This window comes from Hypomesus nipponensis, chromosome 1 (assembly GCF_054491055.1).
Source record: "Hypomesus nipponensis isolate SF chromosome 1, ASM5449105v1, whole genome shotgun sequence".
NCBI lineage: Eukaryota > Metazoa > Chordata > Actinopteri > Osmeriformes > Osmeridae > Hypomesus > Hypomesus nipponensis.
In genome coordinates this window covers 17,793,214-17,808,577 of record NC_140361.1, presented here as the reverse complement: position 1 = coordinate 17,808,577, position 15,364 = coordinate 17,793,214, and the positions used below count along the sequence as shown (strand labels likewise).

Sequence of the window (15,364 nt, the reverse complement as noted above, 5' to 3'; positions counted from 1 at the left end):
ATGAAACTGGGTTCAATGTGGGGCATCTATGGAATGTAATGTTACTTTGAGTCAACAATTACAGTTCATACTTTGAAACTCTAGTGGCTGACAGGTGTTGAGTTTTGGTGCGTAACAGAAAAACACTTACTGCATGAGGAACCATCACTGCCAAGGGCGACCCCAGCACTATATCTGAAGTTGCTTCCACACATGTTGCCGCAGCACAGACTGCTCGTAAGCACGGGGGGAAACCTGCTGCCACAGTATCTAAAGAAGAAACTCACATCGGCGATAGGCCTCTTAAGATTACCATGCTGCTGGGTCAGTACACCCTGGTGTATTCTGGCAGACCAAGAGCTGGCGCTTTGGCCAAGGCCTGTTTAAGAGATACAAATGATTTATCAGCTTCAGTTTTCCACAACAAATGATCAGTCTCCTTCCTTTAATCAAGGAGAGGTCTAGCCAACACAGCATAATCAGGGATCTACTAACGACAATACCCGACTGAACCTAGAGTTGTTTTGGTGTTCTAGGCTTCGGTATCCATCGGATGGCCTCCATTCTCAGGCGTCAATAGACGCTCTGTACCTTTGAGTGTATGGCCCAGATACTTGACCTCCTAAGACCATAACTGCAGTTTTGCCTTTGAGGCCTTGTGGCCCTTCTCAACCAGTGCCTGTAGCACAACAATAGTGTCCTGTTGGCAGGAGACAAGATTCTTAGAAAATATCAAAAAGGTCATAAATATTCTGCACCAGAGTAGAGCCGGCTGCGAAGGTGACACCCTGGAGGTCCTCTCATAATGCTTGACAAAACAACGTCGGTGATTCAGTGTACTCCTGCGGTACAACTGAAATGTATAGTAGACCTGGCGAAACGTGAATGCAAACAGTTACTGGCTCTCTTCTGCAATGTGAACAGAGAAGAAAAGCAACCAATAGTCATTCATAGAGCTAGAAAGTAACAGGGTTACTTGCTAAGTATCGTAACAGAGTTAGGCACAACAGGATGTATAACACAGGCATTACCAGCTTATAAACCCATAATAAACTTCCAAGTATTTGATTAGCCTTAAAGGATCAAATTGACCTTAAGTCTACCTATGACTCCTTGTTTCAACAAAGCATCAATAACAGGGACAATACCTTTCCCTACTTCTCTATTACTAGCATACTGAGGTACGGTTCTCAAGAGTCGTACTACAAACAATGATAACAATATGATTAGCTTGTGTGGACCACAGGAGCTCAGGCCCAGCTTCTAGCAAGGCCACATCTGCGGTCGCTAAAATCTCTGCATTCCACTGCTGGGGGATCTGTATGGAATTGCTAGGCCAAGTGTTCTTTATCCTAAGGAATAGACAAGAAAAATCAGTAGTGCATATCATATCGGTTCAGTTTGCACAACAAATTCCTTTCCAACAGATTTTTTCGACACCCCATAGTTGAAAGAAATAGAACTCTAACCTCAAGGATTTCAACCTATTTTTTTCTTTACTTCAGAGGTTTCTAACCTCAGGGCCTCTAACCCTATTTTTTAGAGGACTCTATCCTCAGGGACTCTAACCCTATTTTTTAGAGGACTCTAACCTCAGGGACTCTAACCCTATTTTTTAGAGGACTCTATCCTCAGGGACTCTAACCCTATTTTTTAGAGGACTCTAACCTCAGGGACTCTAACCCTATTTTTTAGAGGACTCTAACCTCAGGGACTCCAACCCTATTTTTAGAGGACTCTAACCTCAGGGACTCTAACCCTATTTTTTTAAACATATTATTTTCTTTCCGTAAGAAATTCATTTGCAATGTCATTAATTTCTCAACTTTCTTTCCTGCATTCTCCTGCATCAATGTACAATTATGTTTGACATAATCCATAACCATATCAACAGTTTTGTTCTCCCAATGTAGAACCTGTTTCTTAACTTCTACCTGGAGTTCAGGAAATAATCCACATATGAACACTTGACAAAGTGGCACAGGGATGCAGCTGCTGTAATATCAGAAAGTTTTTTTTTGTGTTTTTTTTTTTAAAACATTCTAGTAAGTCTTTCCAGATAATCTTTAGGATCCTCATATTTTCTCTGTTTGCGATCATACACTTTGCTCCAGTCAAGCAACACTCCTCCAGTATTACTACCATTAAACACCAACAGAAATGTATGCTTTATGTTTTCTCAACATACCAGGCTGGAGTTCACCCTATAACCCTTGATTCAAATCAATAAAAGTAGGTATGTTAGCATTGATAGCTATTTGCAAATCTCTTAGAAAATGTTGCTGAGTCCTCTCATGTCAGGAAATCCCTTTCCTAGCTCCCTCAGCTCAGTCACTGACCATGGGCGATAAAGGTACAGAAGCTGTCATACATCAGGGCCTGGATGAACCATAGGGTTCATTGATACCTGGGGGTTCAATTGATAGTTACAGGCCTTCCTGAATAACCTCACCAATCATATTTGTTATGATATGAACCTCGACCTTCTCTTGTAAGTACTGTTCTGGCTGTACCTGACCCGCTGCTTCCCCTAATAATGCATTTTCCCTGTCTCTGGCTCTCCTCTGTATAGCCACAGCTATAGCAACAGCATCATCTTCATTGTGGGTAAATAGGCTACAAATCTTAGGCAGACTCTCTTGTTTCACTTGAGAATTAAGCTACCTTCAGCCTGTTTCACAACTACTGACTTCTCACAATTAGTTTTGGCCCTGTTAGTCTGTTCAAGCAACTTCATGCTAACATGTTCAAGCAATGTCTTGAGTTCCCTCACTCTATGACTTTGTTCAGTCTGATCACCTTTTAATAATGACTTTTCTGTTCATCTCGTCTCTGTCTGAATAGACTAGCATTCTATCAGAATCAGTTATAGCTTGATCTGACCTTACTTTCTCAAGAAAATGCCACATCGTCTCTTAGATTCAGTTAACCATATCAACATTTGCCAGCCGTAATATTGTTTACACGTCCGACTTGTTTCCTTGTCTTTCAGAATGGCCTTTTAAACTCCAATATCTCTCCATCAAACGTTTCCTCCAGCGGAAAACAATGTCTCGGGTCATGATTAATCTACGTATGCCATCTCTCAATACTTGAAACTGCTTGAATTCCATGTAAATCACACATATATCAGGCTGGACTAACAACGTCTCTATCGCTCCCGTACTGGAAGCTAGATTACCCATACTGAATTACAATGTATCTGAATACAAAGTATCTGTAACAAACCTCATAACTGTAGGCTATGTCACCAACTTTTATGATTTACTGCAACAAGAATCACACAGCACTTTAGAATATCGTCACAAAATCACATAGCACTGTAGAACAGTCGCACAATCTGGTAGCACTGTAAAACGGTCACAATATTAAAGAATAAGAGAACTACAACATCATGTGGTTGTGAACTACAAATATGGCCCTTTTCAAGCCAAGCTATCCTCGCCCTCCGGGCGCTCCATCATGGGACGTGCCTACAAAGACCCAACTCTTTGGGAACGCGCATACAATAATTTCCACAACTCCGTTACCTCATAAGTAACAAAAAAACACAATTTGTGCTTAAAAGAGACGAGTTAATTCATAAATTGCCAGTCTGTCTTTCCCTTAGTATTTGATTGTGTCCCTCGCTGATCATTAAATGCCAAGCTTGTCAGTTAAAAGCCTAACTGTCCCTTTACATTGTCAAAGTATCCCTAACTTGTATAAAACCACTTTACCCTTAAAGTTGGTCTCTCGCATAAAGCCTTTGACCCTAATACATTATGACCTCCCACCTACTGTGCTTGGTCTTAAGAATAGCCCAAAACAAAACTTAATACAGTTACAATATAAACAAAAATAAAAGTCCAAATAAGATCTCTGTTCAAAAGAGAAAAGCCCAACACAAAAGGTTATACAATCCAGTTCAACTTAATACAATTCAAACACACATAATATCTCTGTTCAACAAAAATGTTCAGCTGTAAACATGCATAAAAAAATAACACATACCTTTCCTTGTTTGGTTCACCCCTGGTCTGTATCTGTAAAACCATAACTCTCTGTTAACAGATCCTTTACCTCAGATCAAGAGTATATGGTCCGTATTCTCTGTTAACAGATCCTTTACCTCAGATCAAGAATACAGATTCTGTTACATACTTTTTCAATACTTCCCGCGACCAGGGTTCTTGTACGCTATCAGAGTTTGTCAACTCTGACCTAGACAAAGTAAAAATAGCAAGTCAACAAATGACCCAAATTTACTAAACCAAAACTCTAATATTATCGTCCTCCTGTTGAGGCCTAGCAGACTCTGGTCTGCTAAGACCAGGCTCCCAACTGAACGTCACAATAAAAGGTTCTTAAATTGTTTACGTTACCAGCATCGCAGAGTGACAGCAGGCGCACCAAGCATAAAGCAGTCCATGAATGGGGTTTTGGAAAAGGATCCCCTTACCATTTTGTTTTGTGCACCACGGGTTCTGCTTTATACTGGTGCCGCCGTGGGTCTCTCCTGGATCTGGTTCTGCAATCCTGCTGCTCGACAACGCCAATCGATGAAGAAAGTGTTTTGTCCGTCTCTTCATAAACAGAGTGACTAAGTTCAGTTGAGTTCTGGATTTTAATAAGTATTTATCAATCTGCAGATTGGGAGAGAAAACCAGACCTCTGACAATAAATGACAACACAACACCAGGCTTAGGTCTCAATCAAGTCTCTCTCCGCTCTGAAGGCCGGAGGACCATCTTTTATAGGGCACAAGAATGTAAACATAGATAGTGACAGTCAGGCAGTAATGACGTTACAACAGTCTCAGAGAAAGAGATTAACAGCTCCCAACACATGACCACTCAAACTACAGAGTTCATAGTTGGAGCTCTCCTTGTAGTCATGACAAGGACCATTTAGCCAGTACATTCTCCTGATCTCAAACATCTATTAACCCTGACACATAGACACAATCTACTCTTATTAATAGCAAGCTTACATGAGAACATTGTAGCAGAGAGTCCACAGACAAAGCATGGTACCATCCACACCTTCCCCTACCCCCGACAAGGGAAGGGTCCTTCCCCTTTGTCCTTATCTCCCAGAGTAGGAGCTTCAAATTCCTGACCCAGCATGGGGTCAGGAACAGAGACCATGGTCTCACATTGTCAGAACAAAGGGAATTACTTGAAGGAACTTTCTTGTGTGGACTTACAAACATTTTCTAAAGGACTACATGGCTCATGGATACTCACCTCCTCCATTACCATCTGGTACACTGCTGCCACTGCCAAGGACAAGAGCAGACTGCAACGTATGTATTGTGGTTTACACGGTTAAGATTAGCAATACTTCGTTTATAATAAAGTATAGTAGTTCTTGGGGCACCACCTCTGATTCGTGGAAGGGACAGAGGAAACCTTGTTTAATAAAATAGCACTCGTAATAATCAGTCTAATCTTAAGTAGTGAATTCTATGAAAGTAGAGCCAATCATTTAACGTGAGAGATGAGCAAGTATTATACACAATGATTTATTTAAGAGAATGTAATTATAGTGAACACATACCAGGTAAGTTATGGGTTAGTTGGGCTAAAGCAGTACAGTAGGCCTAGATTCTAATGCGAGCGCACTACACAATGGTTGCGTAGAGCACGTGTGAAGGGGGAGGTGGAGAAGTTGAGGAAGAGGTAGAGAGGAAGAGCAACGAGTCACTTAATAAGAGTCATTGTGATCGTGGAGGAAACTAACTAACAAGTCCAGCCAAGCATTCTTAAGTGCCGTTGTACTCCCGGAACAAGTGCGTCTTGAGCCTTTTCTTGAAGGTGGGGAGACAGTCAGTGTCCCTGATGGAGGTGGGGAGCTGGTTCCACCATTGGGGGGCCAGGCAGGAGAAGAGCTTGTGTTGGGACCGGGCAGTCTGGAGCGGTGGGACCACCAGGCGGTTGTCTGAAGAAGACCGTAGGTGACGGGTGGGGGTGTAAGGTTGCAGGAGAGACTTGATGTAGACGGGTGCAGTCCCGTTCACTGCTCGGAAGGTCAGTACCAGGGTCTTGAATCTGATATGGGCGTTGATGGGTAGCCAGTGGAGAGAGATGAGGAGCGGGGTAACATGGGAGCGTCTGGGTAGATTGTAGACCAGGCGGGCCGCTGCGTTCTGAATCCTCTGAAGAGGGCGGGTTGCACAGGCTGGGAGACCAGCGAGCAGCGAGTTGCAGTAGTCCAACTTGGAGAGGACCAGTGCTTGGACTAGCAGCTGGGTGGAGTGCTCAGACAGGTATCTCCTGATCTTCCAGATGTTGTAGAGGGTAAATCTACAAGACCGGGAGACTGCGGCGATGTGGGCCGTGAGGGAGAGCTCGTCATCCATGGTAACCCCAAGGTTCCTGGCAGAGGATGAGGGGGTCACCGTCGCAGATCCCAGGGTGATTGACAGATCGTGGGAGATGGAGGGTTTAGCCGGGATGATGAGAAGTTCTGTTTTGGCGAGGTTAAGCTGGAGGTGGTGCTCGGTCATCCAGGCGGAGATGTCTGCGAGGCAGGCTTCAATCCTAGCTGAGATCCCCGGATCGGTCGGGGGGAACGACAGGTACAGCTTTTTTTTTTTGCAGTTTCAGACTTTTGGCCCCAATTTTGGGTAGGGGGCGTGGCTTCAACTCAGAGGCGTGAATTATGAGTGACAACCTAACAAAGAGGCAGAAGACTCGGCAGTCGGCATGGCGTCCGCTCTGCCAACCCAGTCTCATACTTCTGTGTATCTATGACACGGGTTTACACATCTATTTTGCGTGTCATGTATCCTCCCATCCTCCTTCTAATTATCGATCACATAGTGAATCAATGGATATGGTCCCTCAAGTTCCCATCAACGTATAGTCTACTCAAGTCTACCATCAACATTCCACAGCTTTTTCACCATCATTTCTTCATCATAACATTAGAATTGGCTTACCTGTCACACACAAATTGTTTTTTTGTGAATATCATAGAATACAGGTCACTTGCAACTTTGGATCATTTTTCACGTGACTTGCATGGGCTCAGAAGAGGAAACAGAAAGTATTTGTTTACTTCGTTCACTTTAATGTCAAGCACTGAAATCCAGTGGCCAGAGATATATGATGACCTGATTGACACAAGTGTATTATACCCGTGCAACCAACTTGCGCAGTTGAACCTGTGTGACATCGTTCTGAAGTAGGGTTAAAATTGGTCTATTCCACTCGCTCCACAGGCTGCGGCCATACTGTAGCCTAGTACTAGTATGGCTGATACTTTGTTTGTGAAAATCTTGATATTTATTTTGGGACCGTGACATGGCTGGTTAGCTAGCAAATCTTCTTGTCAAACATACTGTAAAATAATATTTACTGTTTTTCAACCGTACACAATGTTATTGCCTTTGAATCTTGCTAGCATAATGTTAGCTTTTGGTCTAATAGCTCAGCCAAAGCAAAGCCGGTGTTGGTTCTATGAGCTGAGCGGACTAGAAAATATCAGAGATGGCTAACGTTAAAAAACGTTAGATTCTATTGCAAAATGCCTGAAACATAAATTAAAGTTTGTAAAAAAAATCGTCGGCAAGTGACCATGGGATGAGTGGGATAATGCCCTTCGAGGTGTACAATGGACTCTGCGGAAGCAACCGTCTGACGCGCACCCTGCATCTTCCATTATCAGGTGTTATTATATGGCAACAACAGTATGAGCGTTCTGATTGGCTAATGGGTAGTCATGCCAACCGCATATTGACCACCTCATTACGTGAAATCCCTCCTCAGATTTCTTGTGGACATCTGGAGTTTCTCAAAATATCAATCATGTCCATTTACTGCAGCCGAAGCTGTGCGGTCCTAATGTGCATTGTTTCCTTCCTGTTGTTGAGTGCACTCTGGATTCTCTCCAAAACCTTGGCAGAACAAAGTTCTTCCATTGGCATATTAGAGGACATGACTTATAGCTCACTTGCAATACTCAAGTCAGTTGTGACTGTTTCTTGGGTATCGGGAACTTCCTCATCTGGCTCAGTATCAGCAGCAGGCGTCATCTCAACTGGATGTTGTTCTACTGTGTCTTTGGTTGGTAGTGGCACATTGTAAGCTTCAGACAGCAACATGGTGTTAAGTGCTGCATCCACTAGCATGTGACCACAAACTGCCCTGGACACAGCCTTGCCAGACCCAAAAAGCTCATTTGCATGTGAAATCCCCCAAATCTGAGGGCTATTCACTTGAGTTCATTGTTGCTTGGCTGAGGCTGGATAATGGTCAAGGCTTTCCAGAAAAGGGGTTGGTCGAACGTCAGAACAGGGGGCACATCATACTGCAGAGCTTGAGTTGCCACAAACCTCAATGTTGAGTATATGTAGGATTCATCACTGGGATCAAGATCAATTATTGGAAGGAATGTTACTGAAGCCCTCTCAGGGTGTTCACCTAGATGCAGCATCTGCATCATACCAGACCATGATGGCCTTTGAGAGTGAAGGAGTAGGGATGTCTTCCACAAAACATCCAGCTGTGATGTTTTGTTATCTGCCGGCAACAGAGCCAGTGGCTGATACACAGTAGGTTCACATATAGGAAGAATCTTAAAGTACTGAATGTTTATGCGACCAACCGCAGCAATATCTGCAGCAGTCACTTGGATCTTTGGAACAGGTTTGTTTCATTGCATTTCTGGTGTAATACAAGCTATTATACCCATTCCATGGAACGTCCCAGTACTATCAAGGGTTGCCACATTGTGGTCGATGTTGTCTGCAACATATTGTATATGATGCTCTTCTGTGAATCCCGGGATCTCAGTGTCTTGTGCCACTGCTGCACTCTGTTCATATTTCATCACATCTGCATAGGAACAGGCAAAACCATGCTCATGGAGTGTTTACCAAAAAGCGTGACGCAAAATGATGATGCATCTGGACCCCTAGGCCAAGCTGAAGAGGTGCAATCATCGTCTTTGGTCTTATTGTTTGCATGATGCACTGTCCGATTGATGCAACCTTTGTATCAATGATTTTTACCAGCAAACATATTCCTCCATAGAAGTTGCAGCAGCTGCAATTTCACTTGAGTCTGGGTAAAAATCGTTTAGGACTTCCATGAATTTGACATCACTTCCAATAAACTTTGCAGCAGTTTTAATTATATTCAGCTTTTCGTCTTCTGGATTCTAAGATATTTTGTGAAATTCACAAAGAATTGAGTGGGCTGTGTCTTGCAATGTGACCACACATAGATTTTCTAGCCCAGTCATTATTACTCTATCTCCAAAGTGTTAATTTATTTTAATTTTCATCCACTTGCGCACAATATGGTTCACAGCCTGTGTCTTGCAAGTACTGTCATCTTTACCATAAGGTCTTGAATAGTAATCTGTTCATCATCGTATTCTTCTAAAAGGTTTGCCACCTTGAGGAATCCTGTTGTTCTCTCATAATCTTCAGGTGTTCCGACTTTGAATCTTTTGTTGCCAAGGTTTGCAGAAAATTGAATATTTGTCATATTTTGAAAGTTAGTGTTGCATATGTTGCGGTACATTGCATTGGCTGCATGGAGGTCATGGACAGATGATATTCTTCCCAAAACTATATCAGACCATTCATCATTCCTTAAGTGGCAAACCTGCACAATATCTGGAAGTCTCCTGTTCTTACTGGGTATATATCAATGTTCTCTCTTTACTTTTTTAATCATCTGTTTCAGTTGGTTGTCCACAGAACAAGTAATGCTCTTGAAAATGTAAGTTCTGTTCTGAGCGGAGATTATGTTTTGAGTTGTGATTGTTAAAAAGATGGTATTACATTATCACGTACAATATTTTCTGCTTTAGAATAGCTGCGGGATTCGATGTGTACTCTGTCTCCAGGAATTGTCACTAAGCTACTTCCACATTGAGCACTGGCACAGTTCACACCATTGCTGTCTTTTGCTCATAGAACAACCAATGTGTTTTCGTCACTGAATGACTCATTACATATTTTACACTTCTCCATTTCTCCCTGTTTACATACATTACACACAGCATAAACAAAAAAGAAAACAGTGTTGTCTAACAAAGAAAATAAGCCCAATAGAATTTGCTAGTGCTAACAAGCAAACATTAGTTTATTTCAGTAGGCTCGGTGATGCTACTTAAAGATGAAAAGTAGTTTTGGCCTTGACCAAAATGTGTTTATCGTAAAATATATAGTTAGAAAGGAGTTGGTAACTTAGAATGTTCCGATTAGGTTACTGGGAGAGTAGCTGTCCAATTAAGTGTCAGTATATCAATGATGAGTCATGTACTGGAGGTAACTGGAGAGCAGTGTTTCGAACTTAGCGACTCTCTCGCTATATCTGGCGACACTCCAAACCCTCCTGGCAACTTTTATTATCAAAAGTGACTACCGACAAATCTAGTGATTTTTTACGGTGTTGGTGGAGACTAGTATTTAAACTTGTAATACAAAAAAGTTACTTTTCATGTATACTTTTACTATCTTAAGTTTTATTGTGGTAGGAGAAAAGGAAGAAATTAAGCCTATTTGGGGGTATTTTGGGCATATTCGTTTAGTGCAGGTCTTCAACAAGGGGTCCGCGGAGGTACTGCAGGGAGTAGCAACATTTTTGGTTTATAAGACAACTGTTTATATTTCTTTAATTTAAAAAAAAAACAATTCTTTTTTTTCTTCCACATATTTCAATGTCTTCAGAACCAGAATTGTATTTATCGTCTTTAAATACTAGGGTGTCATTAGGTGTGTTTGACTTCGTGCCTTGAAGTTGAGAATGCCATTGGCTGCTTCAAGTCAGCCGGGCTGCAGGCGACGCCGGCGCTGCATGAAGTCGAATGCACCTCAAGTTAACGCGTTAATAACGCGTTAACACAATCTTACTTTAACGCTTCTTTTTGACCCTGGCAATCACCTGTTGTCACAGACTTCGACTGCCAACAGTAGCTGAATGATGGAGAGAGGGCTTTTAGGTGTGAAGTTTCATTTCAAAAAGTTGCAAGACGGCTCGGTCAACAAAACTAAGGCTGTGTGTACTGATTGTACTGGCTGTGTTTCGTTATCACCGGAGTACTTCCAGCCTAAACTATCACATGGAAGCAAAGCACCCAGCTAGCAGCGTTAGCAGCAGCATTTATCCTGTATATGGCAGACAACCAGTGTTGGGAATACTGTAACTCCACTACTTTTGGCAGTAACTAGTAATGTAACTAATTACTTTTTTCAATTAAAAAACGCAGTTACATTAATAACATTTAAATGGGCTCGTTACTCGTAACTTTTTCCTTGCATGAATTCCCCAAATTCCCCAGTTTTTAATCTAACAAACGAGTTTATGGCGATGCAGTGTATGAATGAATCAATCCGCATTTTAGACTTGCCCACACAATGGCCGACAGTTCCGACCGTGCAAGCTTTTTGTCAGGGAAATATCAACATTATTTTTCCCTTGTCCAGATCAAGGATAAAAATATATTGGTTAGTTGTAGTTTGTGTGCTTAGGGGTGGGCGATATACCGAAATGAACGCGGCTATTGTGTTGTGCCATGATATGGATTTTGCCATATCATGGATATCACGATATATTAATAAACGTATCAGTAAATTGTTTCTGTTTGGTATAAAATATAAGTCAAGTGATACTGCCTAGTAGACGTTCAAATGTGTATCTTTTACAAAAAAAACATGCAGCATGGGCGCTGCACACATTGTTCCAGCCAATGAAAGTCAACAAACAAGCTCGCACAACTCCAGAGGAAGCAAACATTCATGCGTAAACTGCTTTTGTTGGCAAGTGTAAGCAAGCGTTAATGAAAATAATCCAGCCGGACAAAGAAGAATAGACCAATTGTTTGTTTGTAAACATTCGGGATGCGCGCGCAATGTGGCTGCAGAAAACCGGGAAAGGATAGCATTTTAAATGGCAAAAGGACCACACGGATAATACAAATAGTTAGATTTAAAAAGACAAAAAAGGTCGAGGAGGACAGCTTTTATTGAGAGAAAGCGATTACCCATTGATCTGTCGCATCAGAATTTTGATTCGGATCACGAGTCTTGAAAGTTGAGTGAGAATGTCGCCCGGTAGGCCTACAGACCGCATAGTCGAGCGGCAACCATGTCCGCAGCTAACACAGTTACGTTGCCCTTACGTTGCCGCAACGTCACTCGTTGACCAAACATACGTTGCCGCAACGTATTTGGCGACGTTGCGGGACCGTGCATCTGTGGGGCGCCAGTAGGTTGCCGCAACATCATCTTGTGACGTTGCCAGTCCGTAACCGCAACCTCCTAGCAACGTAATTTTCCGACGTTGCCAGTCCGTAACTGCGACGTTAATTACTAACCTATATTTCTCAATTCTATTGCTTATATTTGGGCGGTTCATATGCAGACCTCATTTGCCCCAAATGCTACTTGTTCTTGTATAATAGGCTACATAGCCAACTTCAGGAGGACTATGTTTGTGTGGTGTGTAGCATAACTCAAGCTAATCATAAACAAGGCAGTATTTCCATGTAACATTCAGTCATTTTATTTCAAACAAAGTGCCAAACAGTGAATGAATATCTTCTGCCAGTCCCCGCTACAGGTCCTGTCTGTTGGCCCTGACAATGAAGCACAAAATAAGTTAGTGTCCTATCAACATAATTGCACGTATGAAAGGGGCTATACAAGTCATTAAAAAATCACATCTATAATAATATACATCATCAAAAAAATATTATGGGATTCTAGTTTTTGGTCACATAGCCATGTGAAAGGTTGGATTGGGAAGAATGTTTGCTTAATCATGTTACACATCACACATTGATTGCTTTTGTACATGTAAAGAATGAAATACTTATATTTTAATATAGGCGTAAGGCTAAGAATATAAGAATTATATTCCAAATTCAGTCTTTTATTTATTAAAGCAATGTTCCTGCATATGAGCAAATTGATGACCATGCTGGGGCTGAACTGCACATGAATTACATATATTGTCTACATTTATATGTGCTGGGTGCAACATTTAATATTGTGTGATTGAAATTCATGTAGACTATGGCTACATTACAAAAATGTCAGAACTGAGAGCAGTCCAGTGTGATCTCTCCATGGATAAACCACTGCACTCGAGATCCGTTGTCCTGCAACCAAAGAGCGACTTAACGGCAACTTAACCCATGGCACCAAAATGAATGTATCCAGCCGACCAAGGGACAATGTCACGGCAACGTTGTCCACGGGACCAAAATAACAGTATCCAACCGACCAAGGTACGACGTTGCGGCAACGTTGTCCACGGGACCAAAAAATAACGTAACCAGCCGACCAAGGTACAACGTCGCGGCAACGTTGTCCACGGGACCAAAAAATAACGTAACCAGCCGACCAAGGTACAACGTCGCGGCAACGTTGCCCACGGACCTAAAAATGACGTTACCAGCTGACCAACGGACAACGTCGCGGCAACGTTGCCCACGGACCTAAAAATGAGGTTACCAGCCGACCAAGGGACGACGTCGCGGCAACGTTGCCCACAGGTCTAAAAATAACGTAACCAGCCGACCAAGGTACGACGTCGTAGCAACGTTGTCCATTGGACCAACTGGCAACATTCCCTTTATAACGTTGCCACAACGTTGCCACAACGTTGCCAGAAGGTAACGTCGCGGGTTACCAACTGAGCACCTACTGGCAACGTTGCTGCAACGTCATGTGTTAGCTGGGATGTTTATTGTAGGCCAACAGAATCGAGTATTAAGCCATTGTTTATAGCTAGAGGTAACTCTACAAGTTTTTTTGCAATCCCATAAATGTAGGCTACTGTTGAACGCGTAGGCTACTGAGAAGTCGATCTTCCGTGGCAATTAAACGCTGCAAAATTTGGAAAATTCAACTTGTGACAGTAACACACCGGAGTTACCCATTCCAAATCCGTCCGAGTGCGGTAGATTAGCCGCTGCAGTGCGGATTGCATTGTCATGACATTTTAAGAATAACTAATATATTGTGATAAATAGGCTTATGAATTATACCGTGATAAACATTTTAGGCCATACTGCCCAGCCCTAGTGTGCAGGTGCGAGAACTTTTTCCACTGCAAAAATAGTAATTATAATCATCACAAGCACCTAGTAAAACAACACGCTTCCACAAAGCTAATTGCGAAAGAACACATTGCTAGCTCTGCGCAGAGCAAGCAGCCGGAGCCACTCCATCAAAACAGCCAAGAATTGATTTTAGTATTTCCAGTCTCTAAGCCAGGCAGAAACAGACTGATTGACAGGTATGTTGTCGAAGACATGCAACCTATATCAACAGTTGAGTCCATTGCCTTCAGGCAACTAATTTGCAACATACAATGATATAATATTTTAGAGTTGTCTTGTCCCATACTGTGGAACTGCAACACTAAAATAATATAACTACGTCTATCTGTATGCGTTAATTTGATAAAAGTAGCAGGAAATTAAAAGTAAATCAAACGTTACTTTCCTTGTATCTAATTACTTTTCTAAACAGTAACTAGTAAAGTAATGCAGTTACTTCTGAAATAAGTAACTGTAACTAATCACTCATTTTTGGTAACGTTCCCAACACTGCAGACAACACTCGCAAAAGAAGCGAGCAGCTGACTAGGTTCAATTTTGCTGAACCTAGTCAGCTGCTCGCTTCTTTTGCGAGTGTTAGAAACTGTATTGTTCAATATTAAGTTCAATCTGTGGTTGCTTAAGTATCTGAAGTATGTTTGAGTAGGCCTGGACGATATGGGTAATATGGGTATTTGTATTCGATAACGATAAAGAAAATAGACCACAGATCCGTAGTAGTAGCAAAATAAGTCTCTTCCTCAACTTTTTCCCTACACTCGGCATTAAGTTTAAACCTGCGCGGTGTGAGAGAAATGTTTGTGGCCAGGGAGCACGTACCTGGGGTCAAGTAACTTAAGCTTTTTAAAAACTAGCTCTTTATCAATATCTTGGCGCAAACTCACACTTTATGCATGTTCCCACAAGTGATTTTGCTTCAGGTGGTAAAAAAGGTATGTCGTATTACCAGACTTGGTAGCCACCTGTTTGTTTACCACAGAATTTGCACCGAACATTGCTCTTCTCTTTGTTGGATTTCAAAAAGCCTAACCACTTCCAAATAACGATCCCTTTTTATCAATAATTTCTTCATTGGAAGTTGCTCCCTCGCCATGGCTATTGGTGCCACTGTTTTCGTCAATAAGACTCATTTTCCGCGGTTAAGTGAGCGTACATAGGCTACCATTTCTCCGCAACTTCCTGCTGCATCACAGATATTAAATGGACTGCTGTTCCTAATTTTTCTCTATCGACATTATCAATATTATTGAAAATGAATTAATGTTACGATATCTTTATTGAGGGAAGTCATTACTTCGATAAATCGATAAAAAAAAGT

The 15,364-nt window shown here is 41.9% G+C and overlaps 1 protein-coding gene and 1 long non-coding RNA gene across 2 annotated transcripts in view; one reads left to right on the top strand and one right to left on the bottom strand.

The window, feature by feature from the left end:
- znf185 (zinc finger protein 185 with LIM domain) overlaps positions 1-15,364 on the top strand; it is a 95,198-nt gene that overhangs the window by 10,958 nt on the left and 68,876 nt on the right. The gene's annotated exons all lie outside the window — the stretch shown is intronic.
- Positions 12,459-15,364, bottom strand: part of LOC146302859 (uncharacterized) — a 48,009-nt gene continuing 45,103 nt past the window's right edge. The window contains exon 3 of the long non-coding RNA XR_014754499.1: positions 12,459-12,555. This is a non-coding gene — a long non-coding RNA (uncharacterized LOC146302859). The remainder of the gene's footprint in view (positions 12,556-15,364) is intronic.